This window comes from Schistocerca americana, chromosome 6 (assembly GCF_021461395.2).
Source record: "Schistocerca americana isolate TAMUIC-IGC-003095 chromosome 6, iqSchAmer2.1, whole genome shotgun sequence".
NCBI lineage: Eukaryota > Metazoa > Arthropoda > Insecta > Orthoptera > Acrididae > Schistocerca > Schistocerca americana.
The window spans coordinates 84,544,437-84,560,747 of record NC_060124.1 but is presented as its reverse complement, the minus strand read 5'-3'; the positions used below and the strand labels follow the sequence as shown (position 1 = coordinate 84,560,747).

At 41.1% G+C, this 16,311-nt stretch overlaps 1 pseudogene; it reads right to left on the bottom strand.

The window, feature by feature from the left end:
* Positions 1-15,495: 15,495 nt before the first annotated feature.
* LOC124620574 lies at positions 15,496-15,613 on the bottom strand (annotated as a pseudogene).
* Positions 15,614-16,311: the final 698 nt, after the last annotated feature.

The following is a 16,311-nucleotide window of genomic DNA, read 5'->3' as shown; positions in this document are numbered from 1 at the left end:
GCGCGTCATTATTTACAGATGCCTCACCCAACGGCTCACCGTGCTTTTGTTCACTATCACATCACCATTGACAGCCTGCAAGCGCCTATGAATATTTGCGATGCACTGGTTTTCGCCAAAAACCTCAGTAACAGCTCTGCTAGGGACGCACCTCCATTACAGACGCTAATTTAAAGCGCCGCCACCTACCGGAATTTCATGAAACTATAGCGGCTGAAGCGGGAATATTCCACCACGATGATCCACAAAAATTTCACCTTTTCTCAGGCAAAACGACCGAGAAAGAAAAGTGTTGCATTACTTTCTGAAGGTCCCTCGTAAAACGGGGTTGTTTTGAAAATCAGCCTTATCCAAACACAATTTGTTTATTTTTGTATTTACCCAGACATGTTTCGACACCTTTATGTTATCTTCTGTGGGTTAAATTTTTGTTTCTCTAAAGTACAATTTGAAATTTATAATAATTTTGCTTTTGCGGGCCTGTTGTTGTTGTTGTGGTCTTCAGTCCTGAGACTGGTTTGATGCAGCTCTCCATGCTACTCTAACCTGTGCAAGGTTCTTCATCTCCCAGTACCTACTGCAAGCTACATCCTTCTGAATCTGCATAGTGTATTCATCTCTTGGTCTCCCTCTAAGATTTTTACCCTCCACGCTGCCCTCCAATACTAAATTGGTGATCCCTTGATGCCTCAGAACATGTCCTATCAACCGATCCCTTCTTCTGGTCAAGTTGTGCCACAAACTTCTCTTCTCCCCAATCCTATTCAATACTTCCTCATTAGTTATGTGATCTACCCATCTAACCTTCAGCATTCTTCTGTAGCACCACATTTCGAAAGCTTCTATTCTCTTCTTGTGCAAACTATTTATCGTCCATGTTTCACTTCCATACATGGCTACACTCCATACAAATACTTTCAGAAACCACTTCCTGACACTTAAATCTATACTCGATGTTAACAAATTTCTCTTCTTCAGAAACGCTTTCCTTGCCATTGCCAGTCTACATTTTATATCCTCTCTACTTCGACCATCATCAGTTATTTTGCTCCCCAAATAGCAAACCTCCTTTACTACTTTAAGTGTCTCATTTCCTAATCCAATTTCCTCAGCATCACCCGACTTAATTCGACTACATTCCATTATCCTCGTTTTGCTTTTGTTGATGTTCATCTTATATACTCTATATACTCCTCTCAAGACACTGTCCATTCCATTCAACTGCTCTTCCAAGTCCTTAGCTGTCTCTGACAGAATTACTATGTCATCGGCGAACCTCAAAGTTTTTATTTCTTCTCCATGGATTTTAATACCTACTCCGAATTTTTCTTTTGTTTCTTTTACTGCTTGCTCAATATACAGATTGAATAGCATCGGGGAGAGGCTACAACACTGTCTCACTCCCTTCCCAACCACTGCTTCCCTTCCATGTCTCTTGACTCTTATAACTGCCATCTGGTTTCTGTACAAATTGTAAATAGCCTTTCGCTCCCTGGATTTTACCCCTGCCACCTTCAGAATTTGAAAGAGAGTATTCCAGTCAACATTGTCAAAAGCTTTCTCTAAGTCTACAAATGCTAGAAACGTAGGTTTGCCGTTCCTTAATCTTTCTTCTAAGATAAGTCGTAAGGTCAGTATTGCCTCACGTGTTCCAGTATTTCTACGAAATCCAAACTGATCTTCCCCGAGGTCGGCTTCTACTAGTTTTTCCATTTGTCTGTAAAGAATTCGTGTTAGTATTTTCCAGCTGTGGCTTATTAAACTGATTGTTCGGTAATTTTCACATCTGTCAACAACTGCTTTCTTTGGGATTGGAATTATTATATTCTTCCTGAAGTCTGAGGGTATTTCGCCTGTTTCATACATCTTGCTCACCAGATGGTAGAGTTTTGTCAGGACTGGCTCTCCCAAGGCCGTCAGTAGTTCCAATGGAATGTTGTCTACTCCGTGGGCCTTGTTTCGACTCAGGTCTTTCAGTGCTCTGTCAAACTCTTCACGCAGTATCGTATCTCCCATTCATCTTCATCTACATCCTCTTCCATTTCCATAATATTGTCCTCAAGTACATCGCCCTTGTACAGATCCTCTATATACTCCTTCCACGTTTCTGCTTTCCCTTCTTTGCTTAGAACTGGGTTTCCACCTGAGCTCTTGATGTTCATACAAGTGGTTCTCTTGTCTCCAAGCACTGCAGTCTGGAACCGCAAGACCGCTACGGTCGCAGGTTCGAATCCTGCCTCGGGCATGGATGTTTGTGATGTCCTTAGGTTAGTTCTAGGGGACTAATGACCTCAGCAGTTGAGTCCCATAGTGCTCAGAGCCATTTGAACCATTTTTTCCTTGTCTCCAAGGGTCTCTTTAATTCTCCTGTAGGCAGTATCTATCTTACCCCTAGTGAGATAAGCTTCTACATCCTTACATTTGTCCTCTAGCCATCCCTGCTTAGCCATTTTGCACTTCCTGTCGATCTCATTTTTGAGACGTTTGTATTCCTTTTTGCCTGCTTCATTTATTGCATTTTTATATTTTCTCCTTTCATCAATTAAATTCAATATTTCTTGTGTTACCCAAGGATTTCTACTAGCCCTCGTCTTTTTACCTACTTGATCCTCTGGTGCCTTCACTACTTCATCCCTCAAAGCTACCCATTCTTCTTCTACTGTATTTCTTTCCCCCATTCCTGTCAATTGTTCCCTTATACTCTCCCTGAAACTCTGTACAACTTCCTGGTTCTTTCAGTTTATCCAGGTCCCATCTCCTTAAATTCCCACCTTTTTGCAGTTTCTTCAGTTTTAATCTACAGGTCATAACCAATAGATTGTGGTCAGAGTCCACATTGCTCGCCTAAGAATTACAATATGTGCAATTTGCTTTGTTTTCTTTAGATACTCACCTTAAAGTTACATCGCTAAATGAACTGCATTATTATACATAAGATTTTTTGTGCTCTTTTTCGTCGTTTCTTGACAGCATATCATCTGCAACTAGTCATCAAGAAAATTAATGCTCGTTTATCAAGAACTGTTTCGTGGGTAGTGGTTGTATGCGTTTCTGAACTTAAGTTTTCCGTCCTTTTGTGTGTCTGGTTCGTGTCTCGATCAGTGGCTATTGAGTGTACTGTTTCGACATAGTTTTTCACACAATTCTTGCTCACTAGTTCGCTTCACATGCACTTACACAAAATGTGTCGAAACCTGATGTCAGCAGCCACTTCTGACTCCATTCTCAGTGAGAGGTGTTATGTTATTGCCGCTGTTCACTTGTGCATCGTTTGTCTTGTGATTGTTGTGGCGCTAATTTTGAGTGTTTCATCAGAACTGGTGTGTTGTGGCTGGCTGGGAGAGAGCTGAATATATATATATATATATATATATATATATATATATATATATATATATATATGTGTGTGTGTGTGTGTGTGTGTGTGTGTGTGTGTAAAATAAGAGAGAGGGAGAGCAGGGGTGGGAAGGGAATGAGAAAAAAAAAGAAGAAACCCTTATGTCTTCTTATTCCCGCGCCACCCCTGTTTCCAGCTCTCCCTCTCTCTCATTTTACACACACACACACACACTATATATATATATATATATATATATATATATATATATATTCAGCTCTCTTCCAGCCAGCCACATCACACAATTTCTAATGAAACACTCAAAATTAGCTTCACAACAATCACAAGACCAACGATATACAAGTGAACAACGGCAACAGCAAACAGCATAACACCTCTCACTGAGAATGGAGTCGGAAATGTCTGCTCAGGTCGGGTTTCGCCACATTTTGTGTAACTGCATGTGAAGTGAACTAGTGAGCAAAAATTGTGTGAAAAACCATGTTGAAACACTACACTGAATAGCCATTGATCGAGACACCAACGAGACACGCAAAGGGACGAAAAACTTAAATTCATCAACGCACACTACCTCTATCCACGAAACAGTTCTTGATAAACAATCATTAATTTTCCTCATGGCTGGTTTGCAGACGACATGCTGTTAAAAACGACGAAAAAGAGCACAAAAAAACGATGTATAATAATGCAGTTCATTTAGCGATGTAATCATAAGGTGAGCATCTAAACAAAACAAAGCAAATTGCACATATTGTAATTCTTAGTCCTACAACAGTTAAATTACTTTAGAGAAATAAAAATTTGACACGCAGAAATGACACATAGGTGTCGAAACATGTCTGGGTAAATACAAAAATAAACAAATTGTGTTTTCAGATGACTGATTTTCAAAACGACCCAATTTTAAATCGCAAACACGGAAGAACATGAAGAGGAGCTTCAAACCTTAGTAAAATGAGTGTCCCTCATAAATTAGAAAATAGACACAGTTGAGCTGAAATGTAGCAGGGAAGTATCCATTGTTATCCGCAGCAAAACATGTTAATCAGCACTCGGGTAGCGTTTCTTGGATTCCTTTACGTCTCAGAGAGTCAACAGATCGGATGCAGAGTGGGATGCGTGCCAGAGGCTACTGGTTTCCCTCACGACGTGTCGAGTCCAGTAAGGCAGGGCAGGGGCAGTGCTGAGAAGAGGATGGTGGGCCCAGCCGCGCCTGTGGCCGCGCTTGAGCCTCTCCGGCGGCCCTTGAGGCAGCAAGCCACTCCGTGCTGCTGTCGGCGCCCAGGTTTGTGGCCTCGTCGCGAACCTGTCTTGCCGGCCGCAGCACCAGTACAGACTCAGTGCGTTGCGACGAGACGCGGTTGTGGGGCAACCGGTGTAAGGCGCGGGATGCTCAAGGCGTACAGAGGAGCGATCCTTTGTACACGCGCTTTCCTGACAGCAGGGGTAATGGTAGTCTACATCTACATCTACAAACATACTCCGCAATCCACCCTACGGTGAGTGGTGGAGGGTACCTCGTACCACAACTCGCTTTTTCTCTCCCTGTTCCACTCCCAAACAGAACGAGAGAAAAGTGACTGCCTATATGTCTCTGTACGAGCCCTAATCTTATCTTTGTGGTCTTTCCGCGAAATGTAAGTTGGCAGCAGTAAAACGGTACTGCAGTCAGCCTCAAATGCTGGTTCTCTAAATTTCCTCAGTAGTGATTCACGAAAAGAACGCCTCCTTTCCTCTAGACACTCCCACCCGAGTTCCTGAAGCATTTCCGTGATGATCAAACCTACCAGTAACAAATCTAGCAGCCCGCCTCTGAATTGCTTCTATGTGCTCCCTCAATCCGACCTGATAGGGATCCCAAACGCTCGAGCAGTACTCAAGAATAGGTCGTATTAGTATTTTATAAACGGTCTCCTTTACAGATGAACCACATCTTCCCAAAAATCTACGAATGAACCGAAGACGACTATCCGCCTTTCCCACAACTGCCATTACGCGCTTGACCAACTTCATATCGCTCTGCAATGTTACGCCCAAATATTTAATCGAAGTGACTGTGTCAAGTGGTACACTACTAATGGAGTATTCAGACATTCCAGGATTCTTTTTCCTATTCATCTGCATTAATTTACATTTATCTATATTTAGAGTTAGCTGCCATTCTTTACACCAATCACAAATGCTGTCCAAGTCATCTTGTATCCTCCTACTGTTACTCAACGACGACACCTTCCCGTACACCACAGCATCTTCAGCAAACAGCCGCACATTGCTATCCACCCTATCCAAAAGATCATTTATGTAGATAAAAAACAACAGCGGACCTACCACACTTCCCTGGGGCACTCCAGATGATAACCTCACTTCCGATGAACACTCACCATCGAGGACAACGTACTGGGTTCTATTACTTAAGAAGTCTTCGAGCCACTCACTTCGAGCCAATCCCATATTCTCGTACCTTAGTTAGGAGTCTGCAGTGGGGCACCGAGTCAAACGCTTTCCGTAAGTCATGGAATATGGCATCCGTCTCATACCCTTCACCCATGGTTCGCAAGATATCATGTGAAAGCCGGCCGGTGTGGCCGTGCGGTTCTAGTCGCTTCAGTCTGGAACCGCGTGACCGCTACGGTCGCAGGTTCGAATCCTGCCTCGGGCATGGACGTGTGTGATGTCCTTAGGTTAGTTAGGTTAATGTAGTTCTAAGTTACAGGGGACTGATGGCCACAGATGTTAAGTCTCATAGTGCTCAGAACCATTTGAACCATATCATGTGAAAAAAGGGCGAGTTGCGTTTCGCAGGAGCGATGCTTTCTAAAGCCGTGCTGATGCATGGACAGCAACTTCTCTGTCTCAAGGAAATACATTATATTCGAAGTGAGAATATGTTCGAGATTCCTGCAACAAACCGATATTAATGATACTGGTCTGTAATTTTGAGGAACCGTCCTTCTACCCTTCTTGTATACAGGCGTCACCTGCGCTTTTTTCCAGTCGTTAGGGACTTTACGCTGGCCAAGAGATTCGTGATAAATGCAAGCTAAGTAAGGAGCCAATGCAGTAGAGTACTCTGTAGTCCAGCCTTAGTGGCGGAGCTTTAGCACAGCTCGTGGCTTTCAGGTAAACGGAAAGGCGCGAGAGACACTAAACAAGCAGTGGATTTACCTGTCGCCCAAACAGGTTACATCCGCACCCACAGCCAACAGGTATCACGGCAAGAATACTCACTGAAATACGAGGGATATTTCATAATAACACACATTAACTTTTTTTGCTTGCACTTTCTTGGGTCAATATCTCTTTACAGGCCTTCATTATAGTCTACCTGCTTTCCTATGACTGATTTCCAACTTCTCGGATGCTCTTTTATTCCATCCAAGTCACCACTTCATCTGTCGAATCGATCGGGTAAAGGCGTTAGAAATCTCTTCCAGAGGAAGATAGCCACGTCCAAGCATAGCTTTTTCTTTGGGAACAAATAGCAGTCTAGTGGACTGATTTCTGGGCTGTAGGGAGGACGCGGCAACACTTCCCATTCGTTTTCGTCCAGTTTTTGGGCTGTAGCATTGCCGATATGCGGGCGAGCATTTTCGTGTAGAATGAGAGGCCCAGCCTCGAGCAACTGAGGTCGGGTTTTGAGCTTTTTTTCTGCGCAGGATTTGCGTGAAAGTTACGATAAGACACTGCTGTGACACTTGTTCCACGTGGGACTCTGTCATGATTAGTCTGGATGAACATAAAAATCATCATTTGTTTGAACTTTGACTAAGAGCATCGAAATATTTTTGGACATTGAGAATCTGGAACTCTCCATTTATTGGACGTGATCTCAACTGCTTTTCAAAGTCTATAATCCACGCTTCGTCAATAGCGACATTTTCACAAAAGAATCCTTAACTTTCACGCTCGACTCGTTGTTTGAACAAAGTTGCAAAGTCCAGGCGTTTCTGCTTCTCTTCAGCAATCAGTGTGGGACCCATCTCGGAGTAGTTTTTCTCTTCTTCAAATCATTTGTCAGAATACGGAATACAATGTTGGGGGGAATTTCTCGTGGTTTCAGAGAGTTCCTCGCAAGTGGCACTGCAGTCTTCTTCGGGAGCTTCTTTCACAAGTTTCATACTTAGTTCATCTGTTGACGTTTCTAGCCACCCGAGAATTGGATTATCTTCTATGCTCATTTGACCACCACGAAAACGAGTAACCCAAAGTGAAACTGTACTATGGTCCACCATAAACTCACCACAAACTCCATCTAACGCACCTAACGCTCTATGAATTTCTGTTGGGTTTTTGCGGCGTGAAGTTTCAATCTTGATGTATGACCTATGGCCTTAAGCAGTCATAGCATCCGAGACCCACGCAGAATCTACTTCTACCTCCCGCCAATTTGATGTTCGAGTACACAGCGAAAAAACAAACACACGTGCTTCTTCCTGATGATTCCAACTACATCTGACGTAATTTTCTTTGTTCTTGCATCAAAAAATCCACAGTAATACCAACCTGTGCATTATTTATGAAATGTCCGTCCTCGTATCTACGGGTAAAACTGGGAATTTAGTACCACACGATCCAATAACGCTACATTAACTCAAAAGAAATCCAAAGAAGTTGGTCAATGTGACGTGTCCGTCATCCCTTACAAATAGTCTACAAGGCAACTGAATTTCTGGAATTTTTTTTATTTTTTTATTTGTGTTATGTGATGTTCAGAACTCAAATATCAGTTTCCCAAAGCAGTTCGACGAAACTCTCAAAGAATTTCGAAAAAGTCTGCTTTCAACTTTTCCGAGTGTCTTTCATAACTTTCAGTAAAACAGACGTTACAACAGGCAGCGTGGTACTGTGTTAGAATGCTCACCTGCCACACGGTGTGCCTGGGTTTGATTCTCAACAGGGCAAATTTCTAGACAAACGTGAATGTTCTACGAAAATTTCTGTGAAACACAAAATACAGAAATATGGGAGAAAACAGTAGTCCTCAAGACTGGTAATCGCTGGTTAGAGTCTCAGTTCGGTTATCATCATTTATTTTTTCGTTCAGTTCGAATACCTATTTTATTCAAATATGAAAATCATCAAATATATGCTAACTAAAACATATATAAATATAATTTTTAAGAAAGATGGACGTCTTCTTATTTATAATTACATATGGCACTAAAAATCCTATGTTCGATGTAAATATAAATTCTTAATTACTTATCTTTTATGAAAGACTAGCTTAGCAGCCGCTGCTTCGCACCTGCAGACTGTATGGCCTGCACTGATTTTTTTTTCTTCCGTCGAATTTTATATTGTTTACAAATTGCTACACCTTCAATCTTTTCACACTAATTAAAGACATGAAGCATGATCTTTTCAGTATTACTTCTGACGAAAATGCGACTCTGGTAGCTGTTCTCCAACGTTTTTGTTAAATGTGTCCTTTGTATTGTTGCCGTGATATTCCCATACAAATTTTCAACCAGTAACACACATTACTTTATATCTGACTGAAAAGCGAAATATCATCTTTCATAGATTAGCTTTTTTTAACACAACGAAACATTTTATTAAAATTTTTCATTCCCTAACTGACTACCTTGTGCGTTGATTTTCCGAAACCAATCAAACACGTATTTTTTTTATTTCTAATAAAGAAGCCAAATACCAATTTTCATATATGTACCTTTAAAAACGCCTGAGCAGTTTTTTTTAAAAAATGATTTACTTTCAAAAAACTTATTTCATCCCCTTAGTGGTCGAATTTCCAAAAATGCTTGAAACATGAACATTTTTATTTCTAAATGAGAAACCATATACAAATTTTCGTCGTTTCAGTTTCAAAATTGTGTTAATACTAGCATATTTTCCCCCTTAGGAGTGTAATTTCGAACAGTCCCTCCTTAAAGGATGCCTATAATACAAGATCAACAACCTCTCCAAATTCCAAGTTTCTGTTGTTAGTGGTTTGGCCCGGGTGGTAATGGGCCTATTTCACACCATTAGGGGTTGAATCCAAGAAAACAGTGAAACACGTAATTTTTTACTTGTAAACGAGAAGTCAAATACCAATTTTCATATATATGGTTTTAAAACTACTTTAGTAGTTCTTTAATAATCATTTATTGTCAGAAAAAGCTTTCACAGACTATTTCACCACCATAAGGGTTAAATTTCCAAAAATGCTGACACACGTATTTGTTTCTCACCAAGAAACCAAACACAAGTTTTCGTAGCTATATTCTTAAAAGTTGGATTAATAGCGACATATTTTCAAAAAACTTTCCTCTCTTATTTCAACCTCTTAGAGGCGAAATTTCAGAAAATCTCTTCTTAAACCACAGCTAGCCCATCTCCAAATTTCAAATTCCTTTCCTTAGTGGTTTGGGCTGGGTGATGGTAAGACTGTCAGTGAGGACACCGACATTTTTTACCAAAAATTGTTAGTGGAGATTTTTAGATTTGAAAATAATATCACAAATTAAAACTTTTTTTCATGTTTATGTATATGGATCTTGAAGAAAATTCTCGTGAAGAATGCACCTTTGTTTAAAGATATAGCCCTGCCAGCAATCTAATCTTGGCCAAGTATGTGAGGGCCAAATGCTTTACCACAGAGCCAAGCTGTCTATCTGAACTTCTGTCTTAGCTTAGTTTATTAAAAACACTTGCAAAACTTTGAAGTCCATTTTCCTGAAAATTTTGAGAACTGCTTTCGAAGACTGATATTTGAGTGCTGCACTTCACGTGCAATAAATGTAAAGTATGACAAAAATCTTACTGCGTGTGGTCACCTTGTCAGAATGTTTCCATATGCCAAAAATTACCTAAATTACAGAAATATTAATAACTGTCATATACGCTTTCCTTAACAGATTAACTGTATCACAACCTCAGGTGCTACGAAGTCAAACGAATAGGCAAGTGAAACATACTGTTAACTTGTGAGCGCCAAGATATGATACACTCAACAGTCTTAACGTTACAAGCAATAGACAACTTTATTGTTAAACAAATGAAGCCAGGATATACAATTCTTTACAATAACGCGTATTATGAAGTCAGCACTGTCTTCGTTACTTTACAGTATCCAGTGCTTTTGATACTTACATAAAATTTAATTCAATCGGTCATTAATAAAGGCTTTTCTCATGTAAGTATGGTGAATATATTGTAGATTCTGAGTGCGTTAGGTGAAAGATTGTCAGAATACGTTGGTGAAAAAACTGGCCACCTAAATTTTATGTTAATTGGTGAACATGTTTTCCTTGTGTAAACCAATGCTGCAAAAATATTTCAATATGTGTTTTGTTAATAACAAGAATACTAATAGACGTGCAATGTAGTCTGAAGGCGACAAATAACCACAAACGAGACGACTATCCGAGTATGTGTATAGTTTTAATGGATTGTTTGTCATCTTTGAATTGTCTCCACAAAAGCAAATTTCATTGTAACGAACAGGGAAGTGTGACGTCAGCAAAAGTGTACATGGGAGACGCGGCTGTGGCGGAGGGTGTAGTTTGGTGCTTCTGCCGTGTTTGCAGTTTGTTGGCTGTGAAGGCGGAATAGGTAGAGCCGGAAGTAGAGATACTGTGCGACGTATCGCCTGCGCCAAGAGTGAAGCTATGAACTATGAACTGCCAAGGCTGTTTATATAATTTTAACGCTAACTACTGGCGCTAACCAGTGATAAATATATAAAACTGGACAGTTTTGCTACCACTTTTAATTAACTACCGAATTAAATAACGACTTTAAGTTTTCAATTTTTCAGAATTTAAGGCGCTTCTTGAGTGGAAACGGAGCTTTCACGTACGATGTTCTCTTGGTACTGGAGTTCATTCCATCCAGATCAGAAGTACTGCCATTTTTACTGAACTCATATATGAATCGTGCTGACAAATCGCTTTTGTCAAAACTGTTTCCAATTTATTTCTTTTATTGTACGGCAACCATTCACAAGTGAATTCAGTTATTGAATAAAATCGTCTTTATTAAATTTCAATCACAGACACTTTTCGCCCTCAGTTACTCAATTTTGCTGTTTTATTCACTTCATCTGCAAATCTTTCCGCATTTCATCAGTTGCTAGCAACTCAGTAAAAATCTAATCGTTGTACTGCCAAGTTAGTCTAAGGGTGATAAATGTGCGATTTGTAACGACCCCTTAGACGTATGATCGTGCAGAATTCTGTCAGGTTGCACATTTACCCGACCGACTGCTACTTCGAACGAAATTTTTAACACTAATTTTGTTAGTAGAAGGAACGACTGTAACTTTCAGCAGCCAGTTGTTACATTCACATGAAATAATTTGTATGCAGCATCTACCACGGAAACAAATTATCCATTGGAACAATTTGTAATTGAAATACTGAGAGCAATTAGCATGTGGACATTTGATGCGAATCAGTTTTTCACCTATTGTGTTATATGCGTCCCACTTTTTCTTGAAATCACTTGCAATTTGCTCCCTCTCTTCTCTGCTTATGAGTACCTGTAAGGAAATTTATGTATTTTTGATATATCACTAATGGTCTTCATTTCTATAGTTATAGCGTAAAACAGAAATTCAAGAGGAGAGTGAAGTTGCCAAAGAAAGCCAAAGCTCCTGCTTCAAGAGCATTTTCCTCGACGGAAGAGGGGAAAACCATATGATGGGCTTCTGGAGGCAACCAGATCCATGAGGGCAGCGGCCAGTTTAAGTAGGAGCCATGCTCAGCCTGCCAGATATGGCAGATTTAGTGCCTCCGCAAACCACATCGCTGCAAAAATGAGAGAAATAACTGATGTGGGGCGCCAGGAATTTGCGAGAGGCGAGCTACAAGCAATAAACCGTGTGCTGATGGCCAAGTGGGATTATGCTGTAGCTCTCTTCACAGCTGTCCACCTCTGCATCTGAATTCATTCTGATTCAACAAGTACAGTAGGCGGACACAAAGTAGAATAAAAAATTTTGTTTCTAGCACTCGATTCTTCTTAGTTTATTTTTACAGTGCGGATGCCGCAATTTACGCAGTGCTTCATCTGTTTCGTATATTTCTATCAATTTCGTAGTTGATTGAGCCCAATCCATAACTTTAAAATTAATAAAAAATAAAAATATTTCTTAAGGGAATATAGTGTACTTAACATTCATTTAAATTCAAATATTCCACCTTTATTGCTTTATACATGGGTTCATTTTCTTCTGGTATTACATTCATGAATGTGCACTGCGGTATTCGAGTGCTATACTCCATCTATAGTAGGTTTCTCATGTTGCAAAAAATCGTAACATTACAATAAGTCTGTCTTTGAGAGCTGATTATTCTGCCTTGAAATATGAGGAGTCGAGTTCTTGAGCGGATAAATGTATTCGGCCATACGCAAGTAATTTTCGTACAACTTTGCGTCCTCGAATTGCTACTCGCGTAACTAAGTTTGATGTATGCTTTTATTTTCTCACCGTGCAACCGACGGCTCACCCTTTCCTTCCGCTCCTCTTCCAAGTGTAAACACAATGCAATTTTAGTACATGCAACTGCAGAGCATAGTAACAAGTCGTTGTCCGCCGTTGTGAATAAACATTGACGAAATACAGGATGATCCAAAAATAATATACGCATTACAAAGTATTATCTTGTCGAAACTATCGACTTTGTTATTGGAGGAACGAATACGTTGTCTCCTTTATATTAATTGCTGCCAGACGTCACTTGTCTTCTATTAGCTCGGTTACCGCCACATATTACAAATGGCTACTGCCAAGCAGAAATCATGTTATCTTCTGTAGTTTGAAGTGTAATTACATGGTTATAGTGCAAAGGCGTTCGAGATCGAGGTACTAAACTGATCCTCCTCATGGATGGAACATTTGCAGATGATCTCGACAGTTTCTAGGCACAGGATGTGTACAAAAAAAAAAGTTCTGGTCGCGCTCGTGTTTCCGCTGTAAATGTTGCACGAATTCAAATCGCTTTCCAGCATAGTCTACAAACTCAACTCATCGTGCCAGTCTGGAGTTACAACTGCATGCAACAACAGTTTGGAGTGTTTTGAGACGTCTCTTGGTTACGAAGGTGTGCAAGTTACAGGTGTTGCAGACTATACGTCATGACCACAAACGCAAACGCGTAGCATTTTCTGACGAGCTTCAGAATGATATTGACAATTATAATAGGCACAATGCATCGTTTGAGTGATAAAGCGACTTTCCAGCTTTCTGCGATGGATGTCAGAACCCCGGCACCTAGTATTGAAATCACGTGGTTTTCTAATGGGTGTCCAAGGAAAACATTTCACATATCACTGCTCAGAATTGACACGAAAAGGCCTTGGGAGGCGGCATAAAGGGTATCAATGAAAACCATCCCTTCCCTTGGGGTATTGTTTCCCACACATTTTGTGGTCTAAAAGGTAGTCGCAGTCCTATGATCAACAGGACTAACTTCTTGATAACCTTTGACACTGCTAATACACCGTCGATGGTTTAGCTCTTCTGTAAGGACATCATGGTCCAGCATCTGCACAGATCGTGATAACATCGGTTTGGAGTCAACTTGATGACAGTTTTTGCTTTAGTGTTTCGGGTGGAGCCACTAGGAACCGTTCAAAACCATTTGACGAAATTTAAACACGATACTAAGCAGTAAATGGCGTTTTCAGACGCTCTGCTTTGCGTTAGCTCGATCATGGGGATGTGGCCTGGGATGCTACATTTACATGCACGCCAATAAAATGGTAAGGTTCGCTCTTAGACTCTCCAGTTCGGCAACACTCCCGGTGGTACCCGCACACCTTTGTTTAGCACTCCTGAAATTTTCCTCTACGGAGACAACCCATGATGGATTATTAAGCGCCTGCAGGCAGGCAACCTGTTGACATCTCACATTCTGCAAGCCTGCAAGCAGCCGCTAGAGCAGCAGCCCAAAGCCACATAGCTAAATAGTATGTAAGTCTTCTATTTATTCCAGCGAAATGTAGAGACAACCTTGCTCGAGTGCCCTGTTTTGCACTGTAGTTTGTTTTATTTCATTTCACCAGTTCTTCCATACAACATTTAATATTTAAAAGTCATTCACAGAACATTACTGGCTGCGCAGTATATGTTATTATGACTTACTGTGCATGAATAACAACGTAGTTCGTATGAATGTGTTTGTGAATGCTTTTCTATTGATATGCAAAATTGTTATTACATATATACAACGCCGGAGGATACCAAATCGTTGACCATACGTATGTTAAATTTTCAATCATCACACAAAAAAATTATTTCTTCCTCTACTTTCAATTTTAGAACTGTACTAGTCAAAGTACGCGTGCTTATAAAGTTTTCGTTGGAACACGGTGTTGGTGTCCGATATGCCCACGGTCATTATTTCTAATTAGGAAGATATTTAATGTTGTATGTATGAATGTGTTTGTGAATGCTTGTTTGTTGACAAGTGCAATTGTCATTACGTAAACGCAATGCTAGAGGATGCATAATTGACCATATCTACCTCAGATTTTCAGTTATCGCATGGAAAAAATTGCTTCTTCGTCTACTTTCGATATCAAAATTGAGTTATTCCTAGTAAGTGTACTTACGAAGTTTTCGTTGTAGCCCACTGTTAGGAGTCCGATACACCCACGGCCATTATTTCTAATTATGAAGGCTGTTTGAGTGGTAAATCGCAAAGCCCGCGTTATCATTCGTCGATCAAGAAAAAGCTTTCGATAATTTAAAAAGACGCAAGATGTTCGAAATGCAGAAAAAAGTATGAGTAAGCTATGTGGAAAGACTGGTACTGCACTGAAGTGCAATACTTAAGGACGAAAGTAGCTTCCGCGTTATGCGTCACTGACTAGATGAAACTTGGACCATTCATCGAAAGAACTGCTACAGCACAGTACAAAAGACAATTGACATAAATACACAATGAGACGAGCAGAAAGAAAAAAAAGAAAAAAAACTCTCCTCCCGAACAGGAAATGAAGGCCCAAAGGTACCGACCGGCCGTCGTGTCATCCTCAGATTATCGGCGTCACTGGATGCGGATATGGAGGGGCATGTGGTCAGCACACCGCTCTCCCAGCCGTATGTCAGTTTCCGAGACCGGAGCCGCTACTTCTCACTCGAGTAGCTCCTCCGTTTGCCTCACAAGGGCTGAGTGCACCCCGCTTGCCAACAGCGCTCGGCAGACCGGATGGTCACCCACCCAAGTGCTAGCCTAGCCCGACAGCGCTTAACTTCGGTGATCTGAAGGGAACCGGCGTTACCATTACGGCAAGGCCGTTGGCACATTCAAAGGCAATAAATACCCTGAAACCACCCAGATTTGTGATGGTCCCCTGGACTTTACACAAGGCGGGACGTGGTCCTTAATAGGATGTAAGACCTCCACGGACGTTGGTGGATGCTCTTGAAAGTGCTACTACGCTAGGTAGTCACGTGGTTGGTGAGGAGTTCTCGTGGTAGGGCGTTCCATTCCTCCACCAGTAGTGTTAACGACTGCCGAATGATAATTGCTGCATGTGGATGTGCAGAAATATGTCTTCCCAACGCACCCCACATGTGGTCGAAGGGATTTAAGTCGGGGGAACGGGCAAGCAAGTCCATTCGCTAAATATGCTCTCGTTCCTGAAGTTCCTTCACCTGCGGTGTTCAATGCCTTCACGCAATGTCATCCATAAAGACAGGGTCAAATGCAACCGTAAGAAAACACAGATGGTGACGCAGTACAGTCTCAAAATAAAGCTGACCGTGCCGTTCAGTCTTCAAAGATTTGGAACTCACCACGCCTATGTAGCATTACGACTCACCACACCACAACACCTGGAGCACCAGAACGATCATGTTCGACAATAGGTACCCTCGTTTAGCGAGAGGTGGGTACACGGACCGCACCCAGGAACATTCTCGAACTTGACCGTTGTAATAATATCCGTACGTGACGGACGATTCAAGGATTATGTAAAACATAGATTAATACAGGCAA